General features: G+C 40.0%; 1 long non-coding RNA gene across 1 annotated transcript; it reads left to right on the plus strand.

Annotated features, from left to right (window-relative positions):
- Positions 1 to 5,713: 5,713 nt before the first annotated feature.
- LOC100558983 (uncharacterized) lies at positions 5,714 to 15,132 on the plus strand. Its single transcript, XR_505543.3, has 4 exons — positions 5,714 to 5,871; positions 6,505 to 6,855; positions 8,391 to 8,790; positions 9,147 to 15,132. It is a non-coding gene; the product is annotated as an uncharacterized LOC100558983 (long non-coding RNA).
- The last annotated feature ends 395 nt before the right edge of the window (positions 15,133 to 15,527 follow it).

The following is a 15,527-nucleotide window of genomic DNA, read 5'->3' on the forward strand; positions in this document are numbered from 1 at the left end:
GTCTTCTATCTTCTTGGTAAAAGTAGTCTCAAATGAGAGGTAAGTTGGAAACTGAATGGATGAGGCTATTTTTAATTCCTTCGGTAAAGCATAACTCATTAAAGAAAGCTTCTGAACAAACAATTAATCACAGAATGCATGTTTAATTTTTTAAAAGTATTGCTGGAGGAATGAGAGCAGAGAAAAATCAGGGAATAATATAGTCTGGGAACAAGAAAAACCAGGGAATAATATAGTCTGGGAACAACCACCAAGAAGACCATCTCACATGCTCTCATCAAATGGGCCTATGAGAACTATGAGAAAGCCCTCCATTGAGAATCTTAAAAGATAGAGAGATATGGGCCTAATATCTAAATTTACCTAAGGTGTTATGTGCTGTAACCAGCACTTGGAAGTATGCCCACTGTACAGAACTGAGGGTGACAGGGAATGGAATCCCTTTTGAATCCCTCCGCTTGCCACCAATATGTACAGAGGTGAGGTGTCTGACAGGAATGTGTGACAGAGATGGAATCCTTTCGATTCCACACACACTCACACAGATACCACCACTTAATAAAGATGTCTTATGAGAGATTATGTTAATTGATTATTTGTTTGACTATCTTCTTCGCTGCCACCAATGGAAGAGACGTCAGGCAGATGGCACTGGTTCTTTTAAGCTTTCTCTATTTGTTCCACTTTAGATGTTGATGTGGCTTAACTTAATATAAGAGTATGACAGAGGCTTAGTTAGAATAAAATCAAAATAAGTTTATTGCAGGTACAGAGCTTGATGGTTTCATATAACTTGTTAAAGGCACTTCGCTTAATGGTTACAAACGGATATGAGGTGGTCAAACCTTCAAAATATTTCTTTCTCTGGATTACACTAAACCCTGATCCTCCTGGATCCCCTGGGATTAACTTTCCCTAATCCATAGGCTCTATAAATGACCCTAGACAAGTCACCTAACTTGCCTAGTCTGGTCCAACTTAGATCTGACTCAAATCCTTCTATTTGAGCCAACCTGATTCTCCTCACAAGAATCAGATCCTCCACTGTGACTAGAAAATCACAGACTGCCTTGGGTTTTTAAATATTCCCCCTTTTCCTTTCCAGGCGGCGGTTAGCTCCGCCCCTGTTGCTAGGGTAACCTGTTCTAGCATTCTAAGATGGCTACCTTCCCCCACACATCATCAATTCAAATACTCACCATTTTAAACTTTAGCCAAACCTGACTGTTTAAACAAAATCCAATAAACATGTCATCTATAAACAAAATATAATTATACACTTCTTCACACACCTCCCAACCCATAAAGATTATTTTTGACTTTTCTATAACTTAGAATGGTCAAAAATAATAATGTGGATTGTAATTAAAAATATACAACAATACATATTAACACACTCTTAACATATAAGATCAACACATTATCATGCAACATATATAAACACAAACCTTTACTGTTGCAACCTCTAATACGTCCTGGAAAGTGAATCCGCTACAATGTTGTTTTTACCTTTTACATGTTTTATCTCAAAGGGGTATAAATGGTCATACTTATTTAATAATTTTCTAACTTGTTTCTGTTGACTCTGGGACAATCCCTCGTCAACCTTTACTTGCTCGCTGCTTCTATAGGCTTTCCTATTTCCTTCCCAAAAGGGAAAAGTACCTGTTTCCTCCCCCGAAATTATCATACATACATTTACAGATCTATTTATATATGGCTTTAACATATTTACATGCACCAGCTTTTCTACATTAGACTGTTCATCATATATAGAATAGTTCACGCCACTGTGTCTTTTGATGACTTTCCACAGTCCAGTCCAATCTACTTGGAGCTTGTTGGTCTTGGTTGGTGTGAGATACAGGACCTCATCCCCTATCTCGAAGCTCTTGCATCTGGCAGTTGAATCATAGTGAGCTTTCTGTCTTTGCTGGGCTGTCGCTTGATGTTCTTGGGCGGTGTTCCTGGCCATTTCCATTGTTGACTGTAGATCTTTGATGTATTTGGTCACTGAAACAGGTTCCGGTCTTGGACATGCTTCCCAGAATTCTCGGATTAAATCAAGCGGTCCTCGCACTCGCCTCCTGTACAACAATTCTAAGGGGCTATAGCCAGTGCTGTCTTGGGGAACTTCCCTATAGGCAAATAATAATTGCTGGAGCTTGATGTCCCAGTCATGTGGGTGTTGCTGACTGTACGACTTAATCATGCGAACCAAGGTCTTATTTAGGTTTTCAACAAGGCCATTGGTTTGTGGATGATAGGCTGATGATGTCAAATGCCTTATTCCACACAGTTCCAGTAATCTTTCCATTAACCTAGAAGTTAACTGGGTTCCCAAATCCGATACTAGCTCTTTAGGGTAACCTGTTCTTCCCCATATTGAGAGCAGTGCATTGGCTATGGTTGTTGTCTCGATGTTTGTTAGGGCTACTGCCTCAGGATAACGAGTTGCGTAGTCAATCATAGTCAGAATATATCTGCATCCTCTCCTACTTGGTTTGGGAAGAGGACCGATGATATCTATGCCCACTCTAGAAAAAGGTTCCCCAATTAGTGGCATTGGGACTAATGGAGCCTTAAGTTTATCTCTTCCTGAGCTGATTCTCTGGCATGTGTCACAGGATTGACAAAACCTTTTAATTTGCTGGTACATGCCAGGCCAAAAGAAATTTTTAGTGATCCTTTGAGTGGTCCGTCTAATTCCTAAATGTCCCCCTTGTGGGCTGTCATGGGCTACCTCCATCAACTGTTCTCTATACTTCTGAGGTACCACAATCTGCGTATAGGAAGCGGACATCTCTGGGGCTTTTTGATTTAAAACTTCCCTATACAAAACTCCATTTTTACTAATGAACCTGGTGGGCTTCTCTAAAGTTAAATCTTCCTCAGTGTTTTGGGCTTGCTCAAACAAAGGTTGCAATGTGTCATCAGACTTTTGCTCCTTCATGATTTCTCCTTCCCCTTCAGTCTTATTTACCAAGTCAGCTATTACAGAACTTGCCTCAGGATTTTCCTCTAAGTTCTGTTGTATAGGCAAACAGACAACTTCTTTATCAGATTTCTCCTTTTTATATTCACCCTCATCAAGAGTCTTTGGTATCTTTTTGACTTCTCTGGCAAGGTCATTTCCAATTAGGCATTTATATGGAATATCAGAACTAATAGCAAAGTCCCATACTCCTTCCCACTTGCCATATTGAACAGGTAAAGAAACCACTTCGCTTGGGATCACGGGACCCAAACCTTTTAAATTAACTTGATAAGTAGGGTGTTGGCATTTTGATGGTACTAATTCAGGTCTAATGATACAGACTTCTGAACCTGTGTCCCTCCATCCTTGTATTTGGTTTCCATCAATATTGATGTTTTCCAAATATTCATCTGAGGTTTGATCCAACAAAACAAACAGACATTGCCTCTCCTTTTGAATTTCCTTACACTTCTTCACACCCACAAAAAAGCAGTAGCCAGTGACACTGTTCAAAAAGGACTTATAGTTTCCATATAGCCAGACAAGTCAGCTAGTTTATTAGCCATCAAAGATGTTGTGGAGTTTTACGAACATGCTGTGAGGGTATATTAGATAACTAGGATTTCCCACTAATTATTTAGTGGGAATCCTATTAAGCAGTTACAAATACAGGTAGTTCCCAAGTTACAAACATCCAACTTACAAATGGCTCATAGTTAAGAATAGGAGTGAGACACCAGGAAGTGAGAGAAATCTGCCCCTCAGAAGAGAAATTCATTACTGATAGAGTTATCATGTGTCTCCACTGAAGCTTTATCACCAATCTTTGTTTCTACAAAAAGCCATTTTTTTCAAAATTATCACAGGGAGAGAAAGTGAGCTGAAAACTTCTGAACAGGGTCCCAGACAGCAAAACAAACACCACAAGGGTGTTAACACTTCCATATGCTATCCAAAGCTAAAGAATATATATATACTGTGTTTCCTCGAAAATAAGACATCCCCTGAAAATAAGAACTAGTAGAGGTTTTGCTGTATTGCCAAATATAAGACATCCCCCAAAAGTAAGACCTAGGAGGAGGAAGGCGTGTGCAGCGTGAAGGAAAAGGAGGGAAAGGGGTCTGCCTTTCCTTCTTCTCCTTTGCACCCCATGCACCTTCCTTGACAGCAGAGGCTCCCTCCAGCTCTGCCGAGGAAGGCGTATGTGACGTGAAGGAGAAAGAGGGTTCCCTCCTTCTCTTTCACACTGCACGTGCCTTCCTCGACAGTGGTGGTTCCCTCCTCCTCTGCCGAGGAAGGTGTGTGTGGCATGAAGGAGAAGGAGGGAAAGGCGGGCTCCTTTCCTTCCTTCTCCTTCGAACCATGCACACTTTCCTCGGCAGAGGAGGAGGGAGCTGTCAAGTATAAAGAAGGAATCATGAAAAAATAAGGCATCCCTGAAAATAAGACCTAGCATATCTTTGGGAGCAAAAATTAATATAAGACACTGTCTTATTTTCAGGGAAACATGGTATTTGACTAGAGTTACACTTAAAATGTACCTGTTCCGATTTACATACAAATGGGAAATAACATACAGAACCTATCTTGTTTGTAACTTGGGGGCTGCCTGTATGTAAATATCCTAGTTACAGAGCTCCACAGTAAATTTTGCGCTGAATCCCTCCCCCCCCCCCTTCCCAAGTATGGGAGAGCAACCACTGCAATTGGCCGGGGTCCATTCCCTTTTCACTCAAGAAGCACCTGACGGATACTCTCACTTCCTTCCACCATTGTTACAGACAGAAACAGGGTCTCTATCAGAATTCCTCCTTACACTGGTGATGGTTTCTGCAAGAGGGATGGGAATGTCAGTCAGCTGCTTCTTGAGCTATGTGGAAATGGTATCCATAGATCATGATGTCTGTTTTCCATCAAATGGGGATTGGGGGACTATCATAGTCCCCACATGCCCCCAAAACTATGACCTCCTAAAGAACTGTAAATACTATGCAATCACCCCCTGCAACAATTTCAAATACCTCAATTTTCTCTGCAGTCCCTCTCAAAATGGTGACATGAATGGATATTTTGTTGCTTACAGTCATCATTTTGAGAGGGTCTAGTGGAAAACAGAGTCCTTTCGGGATAGTATGTGTGACTGTGGACATTTTTGCACATTTGGGAAGGCTTTCTCCATTTGGGAATAAAGACTGCCTATTGCTGTTCTAATTAATTTTGACAATTAATGAACACTACACTCACACACACACACACACACACACACACCAATTCTGCTACATATTTTCTATTGTCTCGATTTGTTGTAAAATGTGGGGATTAATTTCAATAGTAGTCTAGATAATTTTAAAAAGAATTCCTATTAGTTAGGGACCTGCATTCATTTATCCCAAACTTCTAAATTCTTTTGATTTTTATTCTTTCACACAACACATAAATGCATTATTTTATTTTTAATCACCTAATCCCATCAATATCTCTTTAAATCTTTTAGCCTTTACTGCCTCTCTGTGTGTGCTGATTTGACTATTCTCTGAGCTTTAATCATTTTCATTTTGATTGTTATTTTAAATCTTATATGCTGCTCTGGGAGTCTTTTGAATCAGGCTTGAGTTGTTAAATCTTTGTCATAAGCTACCGCAAATGATAAAGAAGGAAGCCAAGCACCAAGAACTAAGAGTGAACAGTTTGCCCAGATGAATCTAGGCATGCAAATCAGGGGGGAAATGATTGGTGAAGATCTTGCTGACATCACAAAAGATGATATTCTGAGTGGGTGCCTGATACCTTGGCACATCTCATGTGGAAGATAATGCTTTCACCCATGGATGAGGATGAGAGGAGCAGCAAGTTTTGAAGGCCAGTCATGGCAACATGTGAACACTATGTCAGAGGTATTGTTGCAAGTTAATCTACTCCTTGTAATTCACATTTATTAGTGCTGTGTGATCTTTTAGAAATACTAAATGGGAACTAGAAATGTAACTTCATGATTGGGAGTAGTGAGGCAAATAACAATTAATTATTTTTACATACTGCAATCCTCCTAAAATGACTAACTCTCTAAAGCTGCTATTTGCAACGAGAGAGAACCTACCATTGACGGATTAATGTTCAGTCAGAGAGCCTTATTGGAAGTTGAATGATATATTTTAATATGAAAAATGTAGTAATAACACACCTTGAATGTACATAATGATTTAAAAGGGATTCATGCACATTATCTTGTAATTCAAAAGAGTCTGGCTTAGAGGCAGAGTACCTGCTTTGCATGGAAGAGATCCCAGGAGTGGGATTGTACAACATTGCCATGGTCCACCATGGACTGCAAAACGATATGCCACTGTGGAAAATGGATTGCACAAATGAAAAATGAATCGGAAAGTCAATGGAGCAATTGGTTTACAGTGAATAGCACATTATAACCAACACCATAATTATACAAGTTGTATTAGTCTTGTTTTTAGGGTTATTATGATTTCCACAAGACTTCCATTTTTCATTTTAACATCTTGGCTTCCCTGAAGGATTATACAGAGTAATGCACTGATGAGGAGCTTACATCCGTCAAATGGAGGAGTGTAGCAACACTAGAAATTTGGAAGAGCAGCCCCCAACTATCCACAATGAGCACGTGATAACATCACAAGAAGAGCAACCAACTCCTCCTTCGGGCAGCCAGAGAACAGCCATTGAATACCCAGCCTTGGATTCTTCTTTGCTACCACAAGTTCCCATAGGTGCAAACCCTACGAGTGAGAGAGCACAATATTCTGCAAGAGGGGAACCAGCTATACATGTCCCCCCACCCGTTCAAAATTCAACACTTGCCACTTGCCGGCAGATTTTTGGCCTCCTTGGCCAGATCACTGTACAGCGTGAGTATTAGAAAATGTTTATTAAGTACAAACAACATTTCCTCTACATATCCTTTCCTATTCTACGGGGTTTTTTAAAAATTAAAAATGTAAAACTTGTATTTTAAAATATATAAGTTACAGGGAGAGATCATATAATTTTGGGAAAGTTTTTGAATTATATACTCATGAAGTATTACCCCTGATTTCACTACGCATTAGTGACTTATTCCAACATGTTCATTCAAAGTACATGATGTAGTTGTATGTGTATTTACTGAGTATGGAAACATGCTTCTTGGAGGTTCTGGGAGCTGTAATAATATCAATCAAACTTTATATCCCGCCCCATTTCCCCATGGGGACTCAGGGCAGCATACAACATAAAAGGCAACCATTAAATGCCACAGAAATAAACAATAAATTACACAATACAGATAAATAGTTTAAACATTCAATCATAAAACAAATCATAGTAAAAGACCAATAAAACACATTCAACAACAACAATAAAACAATGTTAAAAGCCATATCCATAGTAAAAAAGCCATATCCAGAGTTAAAAGGAACTTTCGAAAGCTTTACATATGTCCTCCTAACTAGAATGTGTTAGCTGCAGAGCATGTAAGTGTATCAAATATTAAACAAACTAACTCCTATATTGCACATCGTTTCCCCCCACCCCCCACCAGTCTACATGCTTTACTCCGTTTAGTTGTAAATAGGATATGAAATTGAGATGGTGATGTCTCTATCCCTTCTGTCTTATTTTTGTTGGAAATGCAACAACCATCTTTGGTTAAACAATTAAATGTGTCTAAGGGCTTATCTACACCAGGCAGTTTAATCTGGTGTAAATCTCCCCTAGATCCATCACGTTTGTACTGACTCCAGGGGTGATGTCCAGATAGCCTGGGACTCTGTCTACACCATTAGGCTATCACGTCCTCTGTGTCACTATCATTATAGCTGGCCATGGAACTTATCTCAATATCCTTGTCATTGTTATCACCTCTGCTGATATCAGATGGGGGTGACCATGCAATAATCAAGAAGAAGACGGGCAATCAAACCTAATCCTTGTGTTAAGACTACTCTAAAACCTTGGGATACTCCAGAGTTTCCAGCCAGTGCTCCATTAGCACAGTGAATTTTGATTTTTGGCTCAGTGTGCATAAGCAAATAGAGCGGCAATAATATGATTAATGAATATTTCAATGACCTAAAATCTTGTGACTTATCCACCAACCCTAATTTCTTTTACGCTGGGGTTTTAGGGATCTTGAAGAACTCAAAGAACATTTCCTTTTCTTTCTGCTTCCTTTTTGAATTTTGTGCTTGGAGCAAAGGTAAAACTAACTTTGACCCCTTCCTGTTCTAGTTTAGCTTAGTCTAGCACCGTTAGGGAGCTTTCCTGTCTCTAATGGAGTTTTTATAAAACTGCCAATGCTTTTTAATTATAATAGTTAACTGTTCTATGCATACACTCCTTATCTATTATGGCTGGTAATAATACCAATAAGATATTCAAGGAAAAACAACTATGTTTTTGGCAGAGGATGGCATCTTGAGAGAACTACGTGCAATGCGCAGAGAGATGCGGTTCATGAAAGGTGAACAACGTCGGACCAATGCTAGGATGATTTCGATGGCACATGACCTTGAAGAACTCAAGGAACATTTTCTGTAGGAGTATGGGCTGAAGTAATTACTTCCACCATAGATGCAGCTTCTGCAAACTGTTAAGAAACTTTGAGTGCATTTGTTTCTCCATGGATGTTCATTCATGTTTAGTAAACTACTTGCTGCATAAACTGTCCACTGATGCTGCATTTTAGCGTGAACCTGAAAATTCAGAATCAATATTCTATGACTCAATGATGCCAAGCATATATTTCTGTGGCCCTATGAATCCTGCTTTGCTAGAGAGAGATCAGAGAAGGTATAAAGAGCAAGGTACTGTAAATGTCTCTTTTTGATTACAATTCCAAGAATCCCAATGGATTGCAGTTTGCTGTAGCCATGCTGACTGAGAAATTCTGGGAGCTTACTGTTTCAAGTCCTATTCAAAAGTCACTATTCCAAACTATTTTATGAAAAATTTGCACACATCCACTAGGTCAGTGGTTCTCAACCTGGGGGCCGTGGACCTAGAGGGGTCGATTGGTGGTTTGAGAGGGGTTGTGTCACCACGCCCTTTGGCCCTGCCTCCTCTGCCTCCCCAGAATGGCTGCTGGGTCCCCTCTACCAAACAGCCAGACAGCATCCATGTCCACAGTGCTTCATCTCTTTCTTTATCTTTCCTCCTCCAGGTCGGCACGGAGGGGCTCCTCCTCCTTTTTCTCCAGTGGGATGGCGAGGAGTCATGGGAGGTGCTTGGAGATAGAGGTGCACATGGTGGGAGGAGGCAGGTCTCCCCTCTCCTCCCCCTTTTCTTCTCTTTCCCTTTTTCTTTTTCTTACCTCTTCCAGGTTGGCACGAAGGGGCTCCTCTTCCTCTAGTGGGATGGTGAGGAGTCACAGGAGGTGCTTGGAGGCAGAGGTGCATGCGGCGGGAGGAGGTGCCCCCTCTTTCTCCCCTTCTCTCTCTCTCCCTTTTTCTTTCTCTTGCATCCCTCTTTGCCTCCCTTTCTCTTTTCTATCCCTTTCCTATCTTTCTGTCTTCATTCTCCTTTCTCTTCCCTTCTTTCTACCCCTTCTCTCCCTCACTTCTTGTCTCTTTTCCCCCTCTATCCCTCCCTTTTCTATTGATAATTCTTACTCTTCTCTTTACTCCTCTGTCTTCCTCCCTTTCACACCTCCCTTTCTTTCTATCCCCCCTTTTCTCTTTCTTTTCTCTTTCTGTTACTATCCCTTTCCTTTTCCTTCTCTCTTGCTTTATATCTTTCTTCCCTTTCTCTTTCTCTCTTGTGCCTCTTTCTCCCTTCCCTTTCTTATTTCTTTCCTCCTCTTTCTTCCTTCTCTTTCTCTCTCTTGTGCCTCTCTTTTTATCTTTCCTTCTGGAGCCGCCCAACATAGCCTGAACCTCAGAGGTGCCTGCATGGAGCAGCACTGCACAGGCAGAGGTGAACCAGAACAAACACCCAGCTTGTGTCAAACAGTTTAATTAAAGCAGCACTTACTGTCTGGCTGTTTTCATACTCCAAATGTAAAGCAAAGATAGAACTCAGACACAATATAAAACAAAACTGGTAGCAAACACCAATGCAGGTTCGAGAAAACACTGTAGTCAAAAAGGATTCGTCCAGTAGTCAAATGCTGAGAGTTCAATAATTAAATTCCAAGGATCAAGAGTCTTTACCATAGTCAGTAACCAGTCCAGTGGTCCAAGGTTCCAGGGTTCCAAGAGTTCAGGACACAGGTCAGGATACCGAAAATCCACAAACCTGGGAGGAAAACCAGCAGCATCCACAACCAAAGTAGGACAAATACTTTTCACCCTAAGATCAGTCTCCAGGATAGCTCCTTATAACCAGTTCCACTTAGCTGCATCCTATCTCTGGTATACGTCCATTCTTAATTATTTTCATCTGTAACTTTTACTTACAGATTACCCAGCGCTTTAGAACTAAGATTTACATTAACCCTTTACATCACCAGCTACTAGACCTGACACCACCAACCACCATTAACTGCAGAACATGATAAATGACAGGTACCTGTGACGGTGGTGATGGAGATGGCAGCAAGGGAAACCTCCCTGATGAGTCCAGGCCCAGGCCCTGCTGCAATGCTGCCAGTACCCATTTTTTGCCACATGCTGGGGGGGGGGGGGTTGGGCTCAGTAGAGGCGCTGGCAGCCTGCTGTGGCTGCTGCCAGTGTACCTAGTGGGCTGGGCCGGACTGAGTGTGGGTTTCATGGCGGTCGGCGTGGCCCTCTACCTGGGCTGGCATGGCCAGCAGAGGAGCAAGGAGCAGTCCCTGTTGGCCAGGTCCTAGGTGAAGAGCACCTTGGAATGGAGCCTGGGACAAAGCCAGCTGCTCGCCTGGGTCAGGTTCCCAGATGTTGAGAAAGATCTTTCCTTCTTTCTTTCTCTCTTCTTTCTCCTTCTTTTGTGACCCTCACCATCAGAGCAGCCTTCCACTAAAGATCCAGATCCTTGTTCAAGTCTTTGGAAATTTATCCCTCCTCTTAAGCATACACAGGCTGTCCCCAAGTTACAAACAAGATAGGTTCTGTAGGTTTGTTCTTAAGTTGAATTTGCATGTAAGCCAGAATAGGTACATGTCTTAAGTGTAACTCCAGCCACACACACACACACACACACACACACACACAAGCTTTGAACAGCATAGGGAAGGGTTAACACCCCTGTGGTGTTTGTTTAGCTGTGTCGCTGTTCAGAAGATGTCACCTCACTTTCTGTCTTTGTGAGAATTGGATTTTGAAAAAATTGAAAACAAGGATTGGAGATAAAGCTTCGGTGGAGACACTTTTCCCCTTGATAACCCTTTCAGGAGTGAGCTTCCCTTCTTAGAAGTAGATTCCTCTCCCTCCTTGTTGTCTCAACCCCATTCTTAACTAGGAGTTGTTTGTAACTCAGGGATGGCCTGTAATCTGAAGAACAACATGGACAGTCCTAAGGGATGAAGTTATGAAGTAGCAATGAAAATAATTTTATGGTTGGGGATTAAAGAATCACAGCATTAGGAAGACTGAGAACCACTGTACTAGGCTATAGTATATGTTGTAGGGAGGGAATACACTCTTTAAAGCATGCCTTAAAATGCACCCACAGTCTGTATTGGATCTTCATGTGGATGCTTTTCCTTCAAAATTGAAGAGTTCATTACATGTATTTAAAATAATGTGGATGCTTATTGTAGTGCAGAAATGTACTGGTATTCAAACTGATTTTTATTATTTTCACCTTTAAAAAATAAGCATGGTAGCATACAATCCTGAATTTTCTATACTGTAAAATGAATGTATAGAATTTTCTGTACATTGCTATAAAATGTTAAGAAGTCCAGAAAAATAATAATATAGTAAATGCAAAGTATACTTCATAGACATATATTCCCATTTATGTTGCAGATTAAAGTAATCACAAAATCCAATGTGTACACATAAAAGAGATGCCCTCCCCAATTATCAGGCTTTGTCAGATGCTTTCCAGTGTCCCTTGGGTATGTAGTTTAATTGTTGGTAATAAGCAGCATTCTTAAATCGATTCCATATAAAAAAGAACCCATTTCTATAACAATTTTGGTTATGGGTACCAATAATATTGTATTATTGTGCATGAGTCTAGGTGCTGGGAAGGTTTAGCTGTATCATCAGGCAGCAGATGCTATGAATGGTCGAAACAGCCCTTCAAATATGTCTCCTCTGTTGGAAGAGCAATTCTCTGCTGAGAACAAGATTATATGTGACACATAGTCCATTTTACACATCCTAAATTGTCCTCAGGTATGCCTGCTGAAGAATACTGACCCAACACCATGGTTAAAAAAGAAATCAGCTATGAGTCTGGTTTATTTCTATAGGTGGAATAGGGGAGGTATGCCTACTATTTACATCAGTAATCTCAGGCTAGCCTTGGTTCTGAGACTGACAGGCAGTGGCTTGTTGAAGTCCATCTAAGATATTCAATGATTCATACACTTAGACCACTTGTTAATACTGACTAGAGGAAATTCATTAAATGAGTGGGATTCCTTCAGAACACACATAAATCAAGTCCTGTCAAGGTAATGAGTTTATCCTAATTGGTACTAAAATTGGATTCAGTTCTATTCACTCCATATTTTGAAACCTATGTTTTCATCTTGACACCTCTTGACTGATTGACATCCAACATCTGTCAGTCTGATAACCGTGCTGATATGGACAACCCTTGCTGCTGTTTTGGCCCATAACCAGTCTCATTCTCTTGTTATATCTCTGTCACCAGTTATATGGAATATTGCATAAAGTATATATAGCTAGCAATTGCCTCAGTTAATTGACTGTAGATTATGTTCTACTAATATTGGTGCATGATTAATTACATTTTACTTTCACTGTTATAACAGTAGCCTATTGTGCTACAAAGGAAATTGTAAATGCACAGGTACAAGAACATAAGTATTTTTCATACTCAAGTGTTTGGATGTAATCCAGCATCATATGAGAGGACTTTAGTACCTACAATAACATTTCTAGCCTCGCCCAGCCTCTCCCCACATTTTTGATCTGCCTAGGAGATTTGAGGGACTGCAGGCTGTTGAAAGAGAAGAAATAATACATTCCTCTAGTCAATTTTTCTGGCATATGAGACACAGCTGAACCCAACACTAGGTTTTTGGTATGTTTTGTTTGTCTAAGCATTTGTACAACTAAGCTGTCTTTGACTTAATAGGAAAATTGACAAATAGCGATGCATGGCAAAGGACAATCAACATGGTGTGACAGACATGCTGACATGTCATGCCTGTCAGCTGAAGAGATGGATTTCTTTTTAATTTAATGCCAATTCTTTACAATGGATGCTGATTAGCGAGGCCAAAAATGCCTTCACAGTGGTGTTTGATATTAGAAAATATTTTTTCATTGAACATTCATGGGAGGTGGAGGCTGCCTGCAAGTCAACAATAAATTTCTCCTCTTACTTAGCTTTCCCAGTAGTGCACATTCCTGAGGAATAACTCACTTGGTTGGGGAAGCTTTTGGCTTGCTGCTGCTGCTGATGCTACTGGAAAGGACAGCTCTCTGGTAGAATGAATCAAAGTGTGCACCATTCAGAGAGAGAGGGTGCTGTTCATTTTCTATCTCCACCACAAGCTATTCAGCAACCCCCAACAAATTTTAACAATTGGTTTGGGCTGAGTTGAACAAGCTTCTCTTCACCACTGTGGATAGGAATGGGATGAAAATGCAAATCTGCATGCACAACTTTGAGGTGCACAGATAAAGGGTTGAAGAACCTCAGTAGAAGAAATTATACATGCATGAGAAGCATTTATCACTGCTTCGATACAGCAATGACAAGACATGTATAGCAGATATGTGGTGTAGGGAAGCACAGCTATAGCACCAGAGTTCCTGAGCAGTTTCTGGTGAACATGTTGATCTGTGAATGGAAGCATTCTTTTGTCAATGTGTTGTTGAAGACTTTCATGGCCAGAATTACTGGGTTGCTGTAAGTTTTCCGGGCTGTAATGGCCATGTTCCAGAAGCATTCTCTCCTGACGTTTTGCCCACATCTATGGTAGGCATCCCCAGAGATGTGAGGTCTGTTGGAAACTAGGCAAGTGGTGTTTATAAATCTGTGGAAAGTCCCACTTGGGAGAAAGAACTCTTGTCTGTTTGAGGCAAGTGTGAATTTTGCAATTGATCACCTTGATTTGCATTTAATGACCTTGCAGATTTTTTTGTTAGTGGCGTTTGTTAGAGAACATCACACTTTAAATGACAAGCTTTCATCTAGTTAAATAATCATCTACTACTGAGCAATTAATGCAGCAGGAAAGTGCAAATGCAAGTCAGTATGAATTCAAACAATGGTGAGATGCTGTAGCAGATCCCAAATGGAGGTGACTTACAAGTTGCTTGAATTAAATGAATATCAGTTAGCCAGGTAGAATGGAAATCTACGGCAACACCTTTACAATTCATCTCAACATTCAGGTACACAATCCTGTCTGGAAGAACACCATGCTTCAGAGCATTAAATGGAATTATCAGCTCATTGACTAAGATTAATGAACACAATATGAGACACAGTCAGGAAAAAGAAATTATTACATCCCCTCATTAGCTGTCTCATTGACATGACCTTGATTTGAAACAAATTTGATTATACCACTGTCATATAAACTGACACCATTTCAAATAGATTATTTCAGGATCATGGTAGAAATATATTACTATTTCAACAGAAATCAGGTGTGAGTTAAGTATTTAATGGTGATGTGAGAGGAAAATAGTAGAATAGCAATTATTCAAATCTTGCTTTAGTAGTGTAATTCAAATTCACTGTGTATCCGCTATATTTATTTCAATGCAATGGCTTCAGACTGTATATAATAGAGTAGATACAATATATTTAAGACTAGAAAATGAAATGTTAAAAAGAAAGCAATAATTGTCTATAACAATAAATGTCTAAACACGACTTGTAAGGCAGTGAAATTCTTGTGAAGTTTAGTTAATTTAAATTTATTTCAAAATTAGCAGTTTTTATGCATGAAAATATTATACATCTGCAACAGGTTGAGATGGGGCTTGCATTCATTCTCTGGGTAGCAGTGAATACAGAGTTTCATTAGCAAATGATATACAGTACAGTATAAAATATGTTTTAAGAACACCAAACTGTTTTAAGACTTGTCTTTATTGGGATCGATGATAAAGAAATTGAGGGACAACATGACAGAGAATTACAATACATGAGTACTACAACACATATTTTCACAAGCTGATTGGGTCAAACTATGAGTTATAATAATATTATGGTCTATTTTGCAAAATTAAAATTTTGTAAATTCTATGCAGAATTATATAGGTTGAAGATACTGCACTGTAGGATTTCTCAAAGAATACCAAAAACTGCCAAGAGGTTTCCAAAGAATATCATACTGATGCCTGCAGAAAACCTTGCATTCTGTCAATCAGCACTATCTTGGGCCACTTTATCATAGCTCTATGATTCCATTTTAACTACCATGGTTCCAGTCTATGGAATTTTGTTAGAATGGGTTTGGCTAAAT

The sequence above is a fragment of the Anolis carolinensis genome, chromosome 1 (genome assembly GCF_035594765.1).
Source record: "Anolis carolinensis isolate JA03-04 chromosome 1, rAnoCar3.1.pri, whole genome shotgun sequence".
In the NCBI taxonomy this organism is placed as follows: domain Eukaryota; kingdom Metazoa; phylum Chordata; class Lepidosauria; order Squamata; family Dactyloidae; genus Anolis; species Anolis carolinensis.